Consider the following 19,193-nt stretch of genomic DNA (forward strand, 5'->3'; position numbering starts at 1 on the left):
TTCATAAGCTAAAAATGTATTATCTTTTCCTTAATAAGCAAAACAATAATCCTTTTATGTATGTGTGCATCTGTCTTTGAATGCTGATGGTAATTTCATATGCATTGTGTTATTTATTCCTCATAATACCACCTTGAGGGAAATAGTACAATTTTTGTTATCTCAATTTTATTGATGACACAACTGCACTCAGTGTGCTTACTGTTTAGCCTGAGTCACCAGACAGTGAGGGAGAGAGTAGATACATCTGGTTCACAATGTGTAGTCTAGTTTATTTTCAGTTCTGAGTTATTTTGAGACTCCGCTGGTTCAAAGCCTAAAATAATTCATACTGTAAACCCCATGACAACAAAGCCCATGTATGTTTCCTTCACCAATGTGTTGCCCATCATGGGCTTGGCAAAGAGTAGGTACTTAATAATTACATGTTAAGTGAATGAATGAATTAACCTATACTGGGAATTCTTTTCCATTGCCTTTCAAGCCTTTTATATTTGCAAATGGCGTACAGAGATGGCACCTTCTAAGGTACCTAACATGAAGAGGGATGCAGGATATTGAAGGGAATAGACAGACTCAGAGATGAATCTTGGCTCTGATATTTATTAGTTTTGTGTTTTGGACCATTATTTGAATTCTAAATCTCAATCCTATCATCTAGAATTTCCATCATCTGGCTGGAACATAAAGACAATATTACTTGCTTCATAGGGTTTTTGTGGGAGGTAAATGAAATAATGTATAAAAAGTATGTGCCACAGGGTCTAGCATTTAGTAGACACTAGATAAATATTAGTAGCTCTCTTCCTGCTATGAGGGAAATGTGTTAATTCATAGCCATTTAGGTCAGCAAGAGAATCAATCATTAAAAAAATTTTTTCTAAATAGTCATTACATATTTATAATTCCAGGCTGCTTGATTTATATGTACTCTTCGTAGCTGCTTCTAAGCAGTTTCCAGCTTTTGCATACCCCAAGAGTTTATCTCATTCTTCTATGTAGGTTGAAAATAAATTTTGAAAATCATACCAATATAACTCAACAGTCTTTCAAGCTAGTGGATTTAGTTGTGAGTTTTAGCTAGGAAAAATAACAACCATAGTAAAATGTTTTGTAAATCCATACCTGATTGGAGAGAGGATATTAGAAGTTAAGCTCTTGATTTCAATATATCTAGGCATTAAGCTACCTTTTGTATTTTGCTTGGTATGCTAATCCACACAGAAAGCATTACAGAAATCATTTCATGAAGTCCTCTCTAAATGATTCCTTTAACCATGTGAGTGCCAAAATGTGCAGTTTTTCCTTCCATTCTAACTACCTAAGGACCCACAAAACAACATTAGTTTTGCTTTTAAACAAAAATTATACTAGGCATGAGTTGTGTTCGGGGATTAAGAGAACAGTGATACCGGTTTTTGATTCCTTTATGTTGATATCTTAATTAAGTTAGTTAAATTAGTTCAATTTGTCCTTTCCTTCAAATGCCTTTGTTAAAAAAGATAAGTTGAAAAAATATGTTCTTAGCTATTTCTACAGCTGATTATTGCTGCTTGTTAAGTTTTGGCGACTCCTTTCCCTGTGAAAATATGTGTGGATTTCTGAAGCAATGCACAATATACATCAACTGTTTCTGTAGTCGTTGCAGTCAGACTGACCTTGGTTTGCATAGGGGCTCTGATTTGTTAGCTAAGTCGTTTTAACTGATAAGATTCTCAATTTCCCCACTGGTCAAAAGCAGCGATTAATATCCGTCTAACCAGTTTGTTGTGTGGATGAAATAATATATGTAGATCTCTCTGTCTGGAGCAGAAGTTCTATAAACATTAATCCCTTCTCCACTTCTCTCTGTTAAGTATTCTTTAACCATTTACATGCTTCTGATGGTTTTATGTCTAGTAATAATACCACTTTGCATATGTAACACATTCCAATTCTGCCAAGCACTCTCCCATCCTATATTTTATTCTCATAACAAACCTGAGAGATGGGTACCCCTTCTGTTTGGAAGGTGAAAAAATTTATTAAGTTGTAAAGTTCTTAGATGTCAAGGACTATGCCTTTTGCTGTTTTCTTTGTTCTTCAGGCCGAGCTTAGCACAGAACTTGGCATACATTCGGGCTGTATAAATATTTGTTGGACAGAACTGATTGATGGGAAGAACAGTAACTTGTCCAAGGTCACACACAAGGTCTTGATGGCAAGATGAGAACACGGTTCCTCTGACTTTCAGATTTTTCCATTAGACAAGTGGTGAATAACATTTTAATTTTTTTTCTCCACAAGGTCAATTCAGGGAAAATAAAAATATTTATGTGCCACAATTTCCCAATTGAAATGAAAATAGCTTTATTGAGTCTTAAGGAAAAATATATTCCTCTACTTAGATTACTTACTTCTGCTGTAGTAAAGTGCCAATGAGAAATATTAGCACTATTTTTTCACTAAAATGTTAATATCTGGGTATATTTGAGAAGGAGCCACCCAGAGGCACTTTCCAATCTTTTATCCCTTATATTTGCAGAGCACTTTAGAATTCACAATGTGCTTTCACAGGCATTATCTAATTATGTTTTTGAAACAATCCCAGGAAGAGGTATTACTACCAACCACACTTTACCAGGGATGCACTAAAGTTGAGAGGAGGGGCAACGACTGGCCTAAGGTCCCATACCAAGTGCATAGAATAAGGCATTTCCTTCCATAGCATATATACTGAGGACGTCCTTTGCCTTTTCTGGGTACTGAGAGTGGAGACAAGATATATTCCCTAACCCAAAACAAAACAAAACAAAAAATCTGAGCATTTGGGCATTTCTCTGTCTTTCCTCATGAGGCTTTTTTTTTTTAAATCCAGCTGAGTACAGGAATCTAAGAATGAACGAATCCAAAAAAAAAAAAAGAAAAAAAAACTACCTTATTGACCTGGAGGCTTTCTGCTCTGAAGTCTCTGCTTTGTATGGATAGGAAGGCTACAGTGGGAATTACACTGTGAGCTACAAAATGAAGCTTCGTGGTCTTTAAGCTGCTCTGCATGACCTAGTTGGATGATTAATGCCACCAAATCAGAGGTCTGTTCTGGTTCATGGAATGCCAGTGATTTGGTACAGATTTGACTTGAAATATCTAGAAATGATCAATTTTGTTATAGTCTGCACATATGATGAGACTTTAGAAATTTTTTACTAAATATGCATGTAGTGATCTTTCCTTCCCGCATTTATACATCTTATTTTTTCATATACTCCTCATTTGATTTTGTTTACTTGCAATTGAAGACTGAAGTAAAATAAGTTTATCTAACCAGGTTGCCCACTGTGGGCAAGTGAACAGAGGTTTTTCCTCACCATTTGTCTTCCAGGAGATCTCCAAGCAGGTACATATTTGCATAAAGCACCAAACTAGGAAGTATGAGGAGAGAGTAAGAATGGCGGGAGGGCGGGGGCGGGAGGCATGGCTTTCTGACGCTGGTCCTGTCTCTCTGCATTCAGTCTCGCCCCACTGGTCTCCTTCTCTATCTCCCTTCTATGGTTTCTCATTTGTCACCTCTACATGAGGTTAGAATTAATTTGAAGCTTTTTTTTTTTTAAGATTTTTTCTTCTTTTGATTCTAATACATCCTCCCTCATTTATATTTCACAGTTTAGTGTTGTAAGTGACATCATTTTCCAAATTCCTGTAAAATGACAGGGTTGTCTACAATTGTGATACTGATAATATCTTTTTCAGGGAGAAGGAACACTTGCAGAAAGTTTTGTTGACCTCAGACAACTTGCTATTCTTGGAGAAATCCAGAGTTGCTTTATATTTCACTTTCTGCTTTCTGACCCAATAGAAATAATCATTGACTTGTTTTAGACTTGGTTGTGTTTGCTAGCTGATTGATGAAGTCCACATTTAGTGGACTTGCTAAGTTTTTCTGTTCGTTCTTTGAATAATGCTGCTGAAAGTGAAATTAGACCCTCTATAGTAAGTGCTGTCTCAGTGGATGAGTGGATAGATTTAATCCATGGTAAGGAGGTCACCTTAGAGTTGGGTACATATAATTCTTTCTTCTTCTTATATTGTCTTACATCTGCATTTCTAAAATATTGCTATGTACTTTTTAAATCAAAGAATAAGTGCAAAGATAAATCAATAAGGAGTTCAGTGAATTGGAAATCTTCACAACATGTAATTTGCAATTATTTTGTCACTTTTGTGATGTTTATTAGTCTCCATATTTCCAACACACTAATGACTATATAAACAAAATTTGGTTCAATGTATCTTTGTTTAATGAGAATCAAAATCCCAAAACCCATGCTCATGTCCAGAATTTCCCCAAAATATAATTAGTATAAATGATGAGAAAAGCTTGTGCTTTTATTCCCCCCATGTGGTAATTCAGTTTATTGTCAAAGATAGCATTCAGTCCAATGTTGTTCATGTTTAACAAATACTTAGAAGTCACCTAACTGCCCAAGTCACAATGCTCAGCCCTTAAACACTAAGATGCAATCCTAGAGTATTGCAATAGCTTCTTAACTGATTTCCTTTCATTTTGTCTCTCTGTACACCCAGATCCATCCTCTACACTGAGAATTCCTTTATGAAGCCATTTCTGATTCCTCATCAGAATTATTTCACCCTCTCTTCATTCATTTATGGCATAACGCTTATTCTTGTTTAATGACATATGATATATGTTATCATTAGACAACATATTCATTACAGATACTGAAGATGATTAGTTACAGATGTGTGGCAGATACAGATGCAGTGTGGCTACCCCTACATCCCATTCATTTTTAAGATAAACTGTTGAGAATTACAAACACACAAAGAAGTGCACAGATCATGTATATGTTTCTCAATAAATTTTCACAAATTGAACATGTTCATATAACCCCTTTCAAGAGCAATAAATGAAACATTACCAAGTTCCCAAGTGGGGGCCTCTGCTCCCTCCCAATCACAACTCTCCTCACCAAAGGTAACACCAGCTCACCTCTCATCACCATAGATGAGTTTTAGTTTTTGTGTCTGGATTCTTTTGCTCAATATTAGGTGTGTAAGTACTGGCATTGTTAGTAGTTTATTCATTAATACTGCTGTTTAGTATTCCATTTTGTGGATATACTACAATTTATCTATTCATTCTACTTTTGCTCACTTGTTTGGTTTACTAGTTTGGGGCTATTAGAAAGAGTGCTGTTATCTATATTCTAACATATAGCTTTCAGTAGACATTCATATACATACATTTCTGTTCATTCATTTATCCTTCTCTTGGGATATTAAATTGCCAACATGAAATCAAGAATTGCATTCTATTTTGTTTTAAATACAGGAATGTGTTTCTGAAAATATTTGAGTTTTGAAGGCAAGTAAAGGGAACTTCTTAAGCTGGTCCACTTTCCAATTCCAAACATTAAGACTCTTAAGTCTGTTTCAAGTTCTATTTCCCAGAAGTAAGCAAGCAAATTAATAGAGACTATTAATTTAAAAAAATCCGTTCTCAGTTTAAAACAAATAAGCAAACCAAATATTCTGTAACATCAAAGAAAAAGGAGAAATCACAAAATTTAAAGGTAATATGAATTCCTAAAGAGGAACTTGCACATGAATTCCTAGAAAGTTTTATAAAAACAACTCATACCAATGGTTAGTAAACTGAAACTGGATCTTAAAAATGAACACAGAAAGACTGAAATAATTTCTAAAGTGTAAAAAGTAAAATCAGTATTGAAAACATTTAATATAGTGTAGTTGAATTGTCCATGAAGAAAATCAGATAAGTGAAATAGAGGACAGATTGGAGCAATTTCATTCCAAGAGGAGAATGAGAATGAAAATATACTATGTAAGTAATAGGAGTCTCCCAAAAAGAGCACAGAACAAAGATGGATGACTAAATAAGCAAGGACATAATAAAATAAAATTAAAAATCTAGAACTAAAGTAAATAAATTCTCAAGATTGAGAACTAAGAGAAATTAAAAAGGCCTACTATGTTCCAAGTAAAATGTACAAATATAAACTACTACTGAAAGACATTAACAATTTTAACTTTAATTTTCAATGCCAAAACTCAATGAAATAACGTATCAAACAAATACTGATTAAATATTGGGTTGGCCAAAAAGTTCGTTCAGGCATTTTTCATAACATCTTAAGGGAAACCCAAACGAAATTTTTAGCCAACCCAATAATTTATTCAAATATCTTTCCCTGAATAAAACACTGGCATATGTAATATAACATCTTAAACATGGAATTCCACACTTTGAGCTCAACAACAATGTCTTTTTTCTTTTTGCATTTTCTAGCATTTTGTTCACTTAGTACATCTTCCTATTTTATCTAAATTGATCATCCTTTAGTCTTATATAAATATATATTGTGCAGGTTATATCTTAGTATATCCCCAGACATTCAAAAAGACTCATGGGATCACTGATGAACACGAAGAGTTAAATAATTGATTTCTCAAAGTATAGGTACAATTCTGTACCAATAATGGAATATCCACTAAATGTGGCTGTTGTTTTTGAAAAGAAACAATTAGGTTTAATTAAACAACATCATTAAGACAGGGGAAAGACTAATAAAAATAAATTAGAATACAGAACACCAAAATTGAAGGAGAGCTAGTACTGAAAAATCTTAACTGGTATAACTGCTGGAGCAAAGTAGGATACAAAAGAAAAAAAAATGGGGACAATTAATGGATTCTACCTTCAAGATAAAATACAGATATATGGGAAGAGTCAGAAGGTAAGAGAGAAGCTATAAAAGTGTTCAACTCTTCTTTCTTTGAAGGCAGTATGGAAAAAGACTACTGTAGTATTTCAAAACTTGTAATACATTACAAAATGAGTAATTATGCAATTAAGAAGGAAACAGTAGAGGAGCTTCAAGATGGCAGAAAAGTAAGATGTGGAGATCAACTTCCTCACCACAAATACATCAGAAACACATCTACATGTGGAACAATGGCTACAGAACACCTACTGAATGCTGGCAGAAGACCTCAGACCTCCCAAAAGGCAAGAAACTCCCCATGTACCTGGGTAGGGCAAAAGAAAAAAGAAAAAACAGAGACAAAAGAATAGGGACGGGACCTGCACCTCTGGGAGGGAGATGTGAAGGAGGAAAAGTTTCCACACACTAGGAAGGTCCTTCGTGGGCAGAGACTGCGGGTGGCAGAGGGGGGAAGCTTCAGAGCCACAGAGGAGAGCACAGCCACAGGGGTGCGGAGGGCAAAGCGGAGAGATTCCCACACAGAGGATCAATGCCGACCAGCACTCACCAGCCCGAGAGGCTTGTCTGCTCACCCGCCGGGGCGGGCAGGGGATGGGAGCTGAGGCTCGGGCTTTGGTCGGATCCCAGAGAGAGGACTGGGGTTGGCTGCGTGAACACAGCCTGAAGGGGTTAGCGCACCACAGCTAGCCAGGAGGGAGTCCGGGAAAAAGTCTGGAGCTGCCAAAGAGGGAAGAGACTTTTTCTTGCCTCTTTGTTTCCTGGTGCACGAGGAGAGGGGATTAAGAGCACCACTTAAAGGAGCTCCAGAGATGGGCGTGAGCCGCGGTTATCAGCGTGGATCCCAGAGACGGGCATGAGACGCTAAGGCTGCTGCTGCCGCCACCAAGAAGCCTGTGAGCAAGCACAGGTCACTATCCACACCTGCCCTCCCGGAAGCCTGTGCAGCCCGCCACTGCCAGGGTCCCGTGATCCAGGGACAACTTTCCTGGGAGAACGCACGGCGCGCCTCAGGCTGTTGCAATGTCACGCTGGCCTCTGCTGCCACAGACTCGCCCCGCAACCGTACCCCTCCCTCCCCCCGGCCTGAGTGAGCCAGAGCCCCCGAATCAGCGGCTCCTTTAACCCCGTCCTGTCTGAGCGAAGAACAGACGCCCGCAGGAGACCTACACTCAGAGGCAGGGCCAAATCCAAAGCTGAACCCTGGGAGCTGTGCGAACAAAGAAGAGAAAGGGAAATCTCTCCCAGCAGCCTCAGGAGCAGCGGATTAAATCTCCACAATCAACCTGATGTACCCTGCATCTGTGGAATATCTGAATAAACAACGGATCAACCCAAATTGAGGAGGCGGACTTTGAAAGCAATGATATATATGTATTTTCCCCTTTTTCTCTTTTTGTGAGTGTGTATGTGTATGCTTCTGTGTGTGATTTTGTCTGTATAGTTTTGCTTTTACCATTTGTCCTAGAGTTCTGTCCGTTTTTTTTTTATTATTATTTTTATATAGTTTTTAGCACTTGTTATCATTGGTGGATTTGTTTTTTGGTTTGGTTGCTCTCTTCTTTCTTTCTTTCTTTCTTTTTTTTTTAATTACTTTTTAAAACATTTTTTTAATAATTATTTTTATTTTGTATTTTAATAGGTATTTTATTTTATTTTACTTTATTTTATTTTATCTTCTTTCTTTCTTTCTTTCTTTTTTTTTCTGCCTTTTATTCTGAGCCGTGTAGATGACAGGCTCTTGGTGCTCCAGCCAGGAATCAGGGCTGTGCCTCTGAGGTGGGAGAGCCAAGTTCAGAACACTGGTCCACAAGATACCTCCCAGCTCCACATAATATCAAATGGTGAAAATCATCCAGAGATCTCCATCTCAACACCAAGACCCAGCTCCACTCAAAGACCAGCAAGCTACAGTGCTGCATACCCTGTGCCATCCAACATGCAAGACATAAACACAAGTCCATCCATTAGCAGAGAGGCTGCCTAGAATCATAATAAGGCCACAGACACCCCAAAACACACCACCAGACGTGGACCTGCCCACGAGAAAGACAAGATCCAGCCTCATCCACCAGAACACAGGCACTAGCCCCCTCCACCAGGAAGCCTACACAATCCACTGAACCAACCTTAGCCACTGGGACAGACACCAAAAACAGTGGGAACTATGAACCTGCAGCCTGTGAAAAGGAGACCCCAAACACAGTAAGTTAAGCAAAATGAGAAGACAGAGAAACACACAGCAGATGAAGGAGCAAGGCAAAAACCCACCAGACCTAACAAATGAAGAAGAAATAGGCAGTCTACCGGAAAAGGATTCAGAATAATGATAGTAAAGATGATCCAAAATCTTGGAAATAGAATGGAGAAAATACAAGAAGTGTTTAACAAGGACCTAGAAGAACTAAAGAGCAAACACACAGTGATGAACAACACAATAAATGAAATTAAAACTTCTCTAGAAGGGATCAATAGCAGAATAACTGAGGCAGAAAAACGGATAAGTGACCTGGAGGATAAAACAGTGGAAATAACTACTGCGGAGCAGAATAAAGAAAAAACAATGAAAAGAATTGAGGACAGTCTCAGAGACCTCTGGGACAACATTAAATGCACCAACATTCGAATTATAGGGGTCCCAGAAGAAGAAGAGAAAAAGAAAAGGACTGAGAAAATATTTGAAGAGATTATAGTTGAAAACTTCCCTAATGTGGGAAAGGAAATAGTTAATCAAGTCCAAGAAGTACAGAGAGTCCCATACAGGATAAATCCAAGGAGAAACATGCCAAGACACATTGTAATCAATTGGCAAAAATTAAAGACAAAGAAAAATTATTGAAAGCAGCAAGGGAAAAACGACAAATAACATACAAGGGAACTCCCATAGGGATAACAGCTGATTTCTCAGCAGAAACTCTACAAGCCAAAAGGGACTGCCATGATATACTTAAAGTGATGAAAGGGAAGAACCTACAACCAAGACTACTCTACCCGGCAAGGATCTCATTCAGATTCTATGGAGAAATCAAAAGCTTTACAGACAAGCAAAAGCTAAGAGAATTCAGCACCCCCAAACCAGCTCTACAACAAACACGAATGGAACTTCTCTAAGTGGGAAACACAAGAGAAGAAAAGGACCTACAAAAACAAACACAAAACAATTTAGAAAATGGTCATAAGAACATACATATCGATAATTACCTTAAACGTGAATGGATTAAATGCTCCAACCAAAAGACACAGGCTTGCTGAATGGATACAAAAACAAGACCCATATATATACTACAAGAGACCCACTTCAGACCTAGAGACACATACAGACTGAAAGTGAGGGGATGGAAAAACATATTCCATGCAAATGGAAATCAAAAGAAGGCTGGAGTAGCTATACTCATATCAGATAAAGTAGACTTTAAAATAAAGAATGTTACAAGAGACAAGGAAGGACACTACATAATGATCAAGGGATCAATCCAAGAAGAAGATATAAAAATTATAAATATATATGCACCCAACATAGGAGCACCTCAATACATAAGGCAACTGCTAACAGCTATAAAAGAGGAAATCAACAGTAACACAATAATAGTGGGGGACATTAACACCTCACTTACACCAATGGACAAATCATCAAAAATGAAAATAAATAATGAAACAGAAGCTTTAAATGACACAATAGACCAGATAGATTTAATTGATATTTATAGGACGTTCCATCCAAAAACAGCAGATTACACTTTCTTCTCAAGTGCGCATGGAACATTCTCCAGGATAGATCACATCTTGGGTCACAAATCAAGCCTCAGTAAATTTAAGAAAATTGAAATCATATCAAGCATCTTTTCTGACCACAACACTATGAAATTAGAAATCAATTACAGGGGAAAAAATACAAAAAACACAAACACATGGAGGCTAAACAATACGTTACTAAATAACCAAAAGATCACTGAAGAAATCAAAGAGGAAATCAAAAAATACCTAGAAACAAATGACAATGAAAACACGATGATCCAAAACCTATGGGAAACAGCAAAAGCAGTTCTAAGAGGGAAGTTTATAACTATACAAGCCAACCTCAAGAAACAAGAAAAATCTCAAGTAAACAATCTAACCTTACACCTAAAGGAACTAGAGAAAGAAGAACAAACAAAACCAAAAGTTAGCAGAAGGAAAAAAATCATAAAGATCAGAGCAGAAATAAATGAAATAGAAACAAAGAAAACAATAGCAAAGATCAATAAAACTAAAAGCTGGTTCTTTGAGAAGATAAACAAAATTTATAAACCATTAGCCAGACTCATCAAGAAAAGGAGGGAGAGGACTCAAATCAATAAAGTTAGAAATGAAAAAGGAGAAGTTACAACAGACACCACAGAAATACAAAGCACCCTAAGAGACTACTACAAGCAACTCTGTGCCATTAAATTGGACAGCCTGGAAGAAATGGACAAATTCTTAGAAAGGTATAACCTTCCGAGACTGAACCAGGAAGAAACAGAAAATATGAACAGACCAATCACAAGTAATGAAATTGAAACTGTGATTAAATATCTTCTAACAAACAAAAACCCAGGACCAGATGGCTTCACAGGTGAATTCTATCAAACCGTTAGAGAAGAGCTAACACCTATCCTTCTCAAACTCTTCCAAAATATAGCAGAGGGAGGAACACTCCCAAACTCATTCTATGAGACTACCATCACCCTGATACCAAAATCAAAGATGTCACAAAGAAAGAAAACTACAGGCCAATATCACTGATGAATGTAGATGCAAAAATCCTCAACAAAATACTCGCAAACAGAATCCAACAGCACATTAAAAGGATCATACACCATGATCAAGTGGGGTTTATCTCAGGAATGAAAGGATTCTTCAATATATGCAAATCAATCAATGTGATACACCATATTAACAAATAGAAGGATAAAAACCATATGATCATATCAATAGATGCAGAGAAAGCTTTTGACAAAATTCAACACCAATTTATGATAAAAACCCTCCAGAAAGTAGGCATAGAAGGAAATTTCCTCAACATAATAAAGGCCATATATGACAAACCCACAGCCAACATCATCCTCCATGATGAAATACTGAAACCATTTCCACTAATATGAGGAACAAGACAAGGTTGCCCAGTCTCACCAGTATTATTCAACATAGTTTTGGAAGTTTTAGCCACAGCAATTAGAGAAGAAAAAGAAATAAAAGGAATCCAAATCGGAAAAGAAGAAGTAAAGCTGTCACTATTTGCAGATGACATGATACTATACATAAAGAATCCTAAAGATGCCACCAGAAAACTACTAGAGCTAATCAATGAATTTGGTAAGTAGCAGGATACAAAATTAATGCACAGATATCTCTTGCATTCCTATACACTAATGATAAAAAATCTGAAAGTGAAATTAAGAAAACACTCCCATTTACCATTGCAACAAAAAGAATAAAATACCTAGGAATAAACCTACCTAAGGAGACAAAATACCTGTATGCAGAAAACTATAAGACACTGATGAAAGAAATTAAAGATGATACAAACAGATGGAGAGATATACCATATTTTTGTATTGGAAGAATCAACATTGTGAAAATGACTATACTACCCAAAGCAATCTACAGATCCAATGCAATCCCTATCAAACTACCACTGGCATTTTTCACAGAACTAGAACAAAAAATTTCACAATTTGTATGGAGACACAAAAGACCCCGAATAGACAAAGCAATCTTGAGAAAGAAAAACGGAGGTGGAGGAATCAAGCTCCCTGACTTCAGACTATACTACAAAGCAACAGTAATCAAGACAGTATGGTACTGGCATAAAAACGGAAATATAGATCAATGGATCAGGATAGAAAGCCCAGAGATAAACCCACGCACATATGGTCACCTTATCTTTGATAAAGGAGGCCAGAATATACAGTGGAGGAAAGACAGCTTCTTCAATAAGTGGTGCTGGGAAAACTGGACAGCTACATGTAAAAGAATGAAATTAGAACACTCCCTAACACCATACACAAAAATAAACTCAAAATGGATTAGAGACCTAAATGTAAGGCCAGACACTATCAAACCCTTAGAGGAAAACTTAGGCAGAACACTCTATGACATAAATCACAGCAAGATCCTTTTTGACCCACCTCCTAGAGAAAGGGAAATAAAAACACAAATAAACAAATGGGACCTAATGAAACTTAAAAGCTTTTGCACAGCAAAGGAAACCATAAACAAGACAAAAAGACAACCCTCAGAATGGGAGAAAATATTTGCAAATGAAGCAACTGACAAAGGATTAATCTCCAAAATTTCCAAGCAGCTCATGCAGCTCAATATCAAATAAACAAACAACCCAATCCAAAAATGGGCAGAAGATCTAAATAGACATTTCTCCAAAGAAGATATACAGATTGCCAACAGACACATGAAAAAAATGCTCAACATCATTAATCATTAGAGAAATGCAAATCAAAACTACAATGAGATATCATCTCACACCGGTCAGAATGGCCATCATCAAAAAATCCACAAACAATAAATGCTGGAGAGGGTGTGGAGAAAAGGGAACCCTCTTGCACTGTTCGTGGGAATGTAAATTGATACAGCCACTATGGAGAACAGTATGGAAGTTCTTTAAAAAACTAAAAATAGAACTACCATACAAACCCACAGTCCCACTACTGGGCATATACTCTGAGAAAACCATAATTCAAAAAGAGTCATGTACCAAAATGTTCATTGCAGCTCTATTTACAATAGCCAGGACATGGAAGCAACCTAAGTGTCCATTGACAGATGAATGGAGAAAGAAGATGTGGCACATATATACAATGGAATATTACTCAGCCATAAAAAGAAACGAAACTGAGTTATTTGTAGTGAGGTGGATGTACCTAGCGACTGTCATATAGAGTGAAGTAAGTCAGAAAAAGAAAAATAAATACCATATGCTAACACATATATATGGAATCTAGAAAAAAATGGTCATGAAGAAACTAGGGGCAAGACGGGAATAGAGACACAGACCTACTAGAGAATGGACTTGAGCATACGGGGAGGGTTAAGGGTAAGCTGGGACAAAGAGAGTGGCATGGACATATATACACTACCAAACGTAAAATAGATAGCTAGTGGGAAGCAGCTGCATAGCACAGGGAGATCAGCACGTGCTTTGTGACCACCTAGAGGGGTGGGATAGGGAGGGTAGGAGGGAGGGAGATGCAAGAGGGAAGAGATATGGGGACATATGTATATGTATAACTGATACACTTTGTTATAAAGCAGAAACTAACACACCATTATAAAGCAATTATACTCCAATAAAGATGTTTAAAAAAAAAAGGAAACAGTAAAATAAGAGCATAAAATAAGATTATAGAAGATGACATCTATATAACAATTAGAACAATAAATTTTAATGCTTTAAAATCTCTATAAAAATCTGAAGGATCTTATATTGAATTGATAAAACATATTAAAAATATAGAATACATTTTTTAGACTCTACATGTTAAAACCTATGGGGAGTGCTCCAAGGCCCACACCCAGTTCCCCGGGTTAGCGCTTCTCTGAGGTCCGCCTTCATCATAAATTGGGGGTCCTAAGCACAGATGTACGCCAGGCAGAATCTCACTTGCTTCCCCTTGCCCTCTTTGCCAGAACCAGATTGACCCCCTTCATGGAAGCACCAGCCTAAGCATGATTATACTTGGGGACTGCTCTTTTTAAGTGACAAATTTGAGGAAGGATTTTTGCTGGAACAGGTAAGACGAGGTGAAACCTTTAGCATTGGTGACTCACAAATCAACAACGCAGAATTTTTGCAAGTAATTGAAACCATTAGCCTTCTTCAACACTTTTTAGTTTTTATAACTAGGCAAGCAAAGTTAGTAAAGACAGTTTGCATAGTATTCTTATAGATCAGAGAAAGTTATTGGTGGGTACAGATTCTGGCAAAACACACAGCAGAAACACGCAGAGAGGTTTTCCACAAGCAGCTCACCAGCTTTCTCCCCAAGCCTGACCTCCTTTTCCTTCTCTGCAGTTTCATCTCCACAGCCAACAACTCCACTCATGCTTTAGTAAAAGTTCTCTTTAGACTAAATTGAAGATGGAATCAAAGGAAATCCTTCGCTATTCCCAACGTAGGCAAGATTAGCCAGCATGAGTACGAAGTGCCTTCAGTGCCAAATATTAAGAGTTATGCCAATTATTAAAGTGCATGGTAATGACTTTATTTATTTATTTTTTTAACAAGGACAGAGTAATGAAAGACATCCGGGCTATTCACAGGTTTATATCGCACTTCACGCAGGCTGTGTGTGCAGCTGTGGAAAAGAGTGAGTGAGTTGTTGAATCTTGTCAGGCAGAAGTGAACAAATTAAAAAGACAAATCACTCAGATGAAAAACAAACAAAAGAAAAGAACAAGAAAGAAGATTGCAGCAGGCAATGGTAAGCAAACAGATGCCGTTTGAAAGTTTGGAACCCATGTTTGGTCCTCCGATGCCATGCGTCTGTAGCTGAGGTAGAAGTACACTGGGAGATGCAAAGCCTTCAGATCCTCCTCCCTCTTACTCTGATTTTAACCCACACAGTCAAGAAACCACTTCGAGCCTTTCTCACATGGAAAGTAGAGTATGTATGCCTTGATCTCAAGCCATGGGCTCTTCCGATTATGCTTCCATTGGTGTCAGACTGAAATATCCTGGAAGTGAAGCAGGATGAAACTTTGATTGACCCCCGCTCCCATAACATTAGGGAATACTCACGTTTGAGCAATTTGCCACCACTGACATATACCCAAGAGGGCTCCAGGAACACTCAGACCTCCCAGAATTAATTCAAGAAGATGCACTCTCCACTTAGCACCGTTTTTCTTAATTACTTATTGAGACAATATTTGAAAACTTGTTCTGAGGGAGAATTGCTTTCTCAGATCCCTGGACTCCCAAGAGGAGAGTCCTTGTGCACAGAACTTGTTGGAGCTTCACATATGCAGATCCTCACCTTTGGTCCCAGTGTGCAGGTTTTAAGACACAACCATTAAGATAATCAAATTGCCTAATTCTGGTGTGATTCAAGGGTGTACAGTTAAATTTAGGCAAAGTAAAATTATGAACATAATTTTTGTTCTTTAAAATAAATTAGAAATTAGAGACTAAGCACAAGTAATCTATAAATGTTCTATAATTAATCTATAAATGAAAAATTTACTCCTTGCACTATTATGCCTTGAAATTTACTTTTCCCAAAAGAAAATGAGTTTAGCAGAGATTTCAAAGAACTTTCTTTCTATGATAAGCCAAGTTCATCTTTACCAGAAAACTTTTAAAAATAATTCCATGAAGTCTGATTGGGACAAATCAGATATGTCTTCTCTTGTCGTATTGGATATGACTTTGTGAGATCAAAATAGAGGGCTTTGCTTCAACTTTTTTCTACTAGCCTAATATGTATTGCCACTTAAAATGATTGCCTTTTAAATAATGTAGAAATGCTAATTACCAGTAAGTAATCATCCAAATAAGTATGTCATCAAATAAATTATTTTTCTTTTGGAGGATTACAGTGACTGCTATGTTGTATTAGCCAATTTATGGTCTCAGTTCCAGTCTTAAAGGAAGGACGTACAGCAATGGAGGACAGAAAGGAATTATGTACCAGACTCAAATTTTATGATGAACAGATTTCAGACACAGTGTATTTAGTTCAGTTCCTATGTAATGCATTTAATTCATTTAGATTTCCTGACAAATCCTGGTGTTAATTCTATATGTGGAGGAAAGATATTTAATAAATTGTTTAGGAATCTTGACGAGTAAATATTCACTTTAAACCTGGGGAAAAAATAAACCTATGGGCTACAGGTAAAAAATGTACTCAGGATCTATATTTTATCTTTATAGTCTTTTTTACCCCAAATGTAGAGATTGTATCAACATTTCTCAGATTGGAGGAAAATAAAATAACTTTTTAAATCTGGTTGTAGCTCAATTTAAATTCAGGGAATATTAAACTAAACACAACTTTCTACCTTGAGTTTATAAATTAAGAGTGAAAGAAATATGAAATGAAAAACCTAAACATTCCACTTAAAATCATAGAAAAGTAAGGATAAACATAAAAAGAAACAAATTGTCAACAGCTATTTTCAGGATATTAGCCAAAGTGGACAAATTTGCCTGTAAATATTGATCAAAGTACCTGACTAATCGCCTTTACACCACGTTGTAAAGTATAAATGTGATAACATTGGACAATGTTGGGGTTCATTCTTATTTAGACTTCCAGATTACATATTGGGTGTGTAAATCAGGGGATTTTAGTGGCACAGTAGGTTAAATGTATGACGTGAGTCAAAGGTACTGATTGTGATATAATGCTTAGTACATTTAAACTTATTAATATAGTAGATAAGACCTTCATAGAAGACTGATGACGCTCATATTTGCTATGAATGAAAATTACCAGCATAAGGTTTATTCTAACAAGATTCTATACATTTCATGTTATTATATTTATTTTATAACTTTATTTTGAACATAAGAAATCTGACATGAAGTAGAGTCTTCTGAAAGCTGTATTTTCCTTTGTTTGTGGCAATTGCAGAAATTCTAGGAGTTTTCATGAAAATGAATATAATAAGAAATACAATAGTAAGAAATCAGTTTTATGCATCAAGTTCTTGAATACTTTTTTGAATGTTTGTCATGCTCAGTTTCATCAAGCTCAGTGCATAATTTAGGTATTGGAAACATCACTTCATATCATTGTTTGGTTTTAACATCTAGCCTATTTCCCAGGTAACAAATGTATTTGACACTATTACAGATAAAATTTTTTGTTTGGTTACATATTAACCTGCCATTTCTCCAGTGCTTTGTTTTAATATGTTCAGATTATATACAATTCATGTCACTCTACCTAAGCCATGCTGAACTATAAAATCCCAAAATATAAGCTAAAAAATTTAATAAAATATTTTTCAAGTGATGATATGCTTTTAGTCATCACCTAGGAGGTAAGTGTGACAGGCTATTTGTCATAGAAAGTTTGAAACCCTAGGAACTGAAATTATCTTTACTCCATTTATGTTTTATTATGTTCTTTATAGTCAAAATATGTCAGGTTAATCAGTGTTGTCATGTGTTTTCTTACATCTGTTACTTAATATTTTTCACTCCATCTCTGCTAATATACATATATTTAGGGTCACTGTTAACTTCTTCCAATATGCTTAAAAATACATTTCATTCACAACGTAATCTAGACTAGAGTTAATCTTGATGCCTTTGTTTTCACATTTTTTCATTAAGATAGACCAAGGCATATTTGGAGGAGTAAACCATTTTTTTAAGAGGATAAATATAGTCCATATAAATGTAGTAGGATGCAATGAATTTACAGAAAAAAAAGTAGAAAACAATGCTACCTTTTGAGAATTAAACCAGTAAGGTACACATAAAGAGTGTGGTTAGAGACTTATTGTTGATATTAAGGTAGGGAGTACTTGAATATTTACATAAAAAAGGAAATAATTTGGATATTTGTGGGCGGGGGGGAGATGTTACGGGTGAATCACTGATGGCTGAGACCTCCTGGGAAAGGAGCCAGATATCTGTATTTTTAACAAACTCTCCTTGTAATTCTTTTGTAAACTGTGGAGGTTTGTATGGAATTTGAGTCTGATATTTATATTTTGCTCATTTTGTTGTTAAGTAATTTTTCCTGAACTTATAGAAAATGTCGTGGTTTAGTTAGCTTGTCTTCACAGAGCAAGCTAGCTAACTTCACAGAGCTTTTTCTTCTATTTGTGTGTTTATATTTATTTTATTTATGTTTTTCCTTTCTTTGCTTCTCCTTAATGTGGATTCTTATTCTAGAAGGGAACTCTAGTGGGTCAGGTTCGAGCTCATATGGGACAAACTGCTTCCGCCCCTCTGATGATCTTGCCAGGCACCCCCTGAATTCACTCACCTGCTAATGTTGGGGAAAACCCCTCAGTTTTAGCTGTTTTTCTCAAATTGGCCTGCTGCATATTCCAGGGACTATCTTTTGGTCATTTGGTGTTCTCTCATTTTCAGGTCAAACATCACTTTGCTTCTGTCAGACCTCATGTCAGTAATACACAAATTCCTGTGGTTGTTGGTAATTTGTCCCCACCTGTGGACATATCGGGGTTTGTAGGGATATCTCACCACATAGTTTTGTTGTAAATGTTCTCTGTGTGGTTTTGATTTTGCAGTTTAGTTACTTTGTCCATTTTTATGTGGGAATTCAAGGTACAAAACTATACCATGATATTCTAAATTTACATTTGTAAACAGTTCTACAGGTGATTCTTGTATACCACTGCTTTAAATCATAGTGTTTTAGCTTTAGAGCCTACCATCAACTAACCTCAGTCTATGTCCCTCTTAGTTTCAACGTATGAGAGAGAAAA

At 36.5% G+C, this 19,193-nt stretch overlaps 1 long non-coding RNA gene across 1 annotated transcript in view; it reads right to left on the minus strand.

Moving 5' to 3' along the window:
* Window positions 1–17,025, minus strand: part of LOC309626552 — a 192,334-nt gene extending 175,309 nt beyond the window's left edge. Inside the window, exon 1 of the long non-coding RNA XR_014243270.1 lies at window positions 13,931–17,025. This is a non-coding gene — a long non-coding RNA (uncharacterized lncRNA). The remainder of the gene's footprint in view (window positions 1–13,930) is intronic.
* Between the last annotated feature and the right edge of the window lie 2,168 nt (window positions 17,026–19,193).

Source organism: Balaenoptera borealis (assembly GCF_965194805.1).
Source record: "Balaenoptera borealis genome assembly, chromosome: 1".
Taxonomy (NCBI): Eukaryota; Metazoa; Chordata; class Mammalia; order Artiodactyla; family Balaenopteridae; genus Balaenoptera; species Balaenoptera borealis.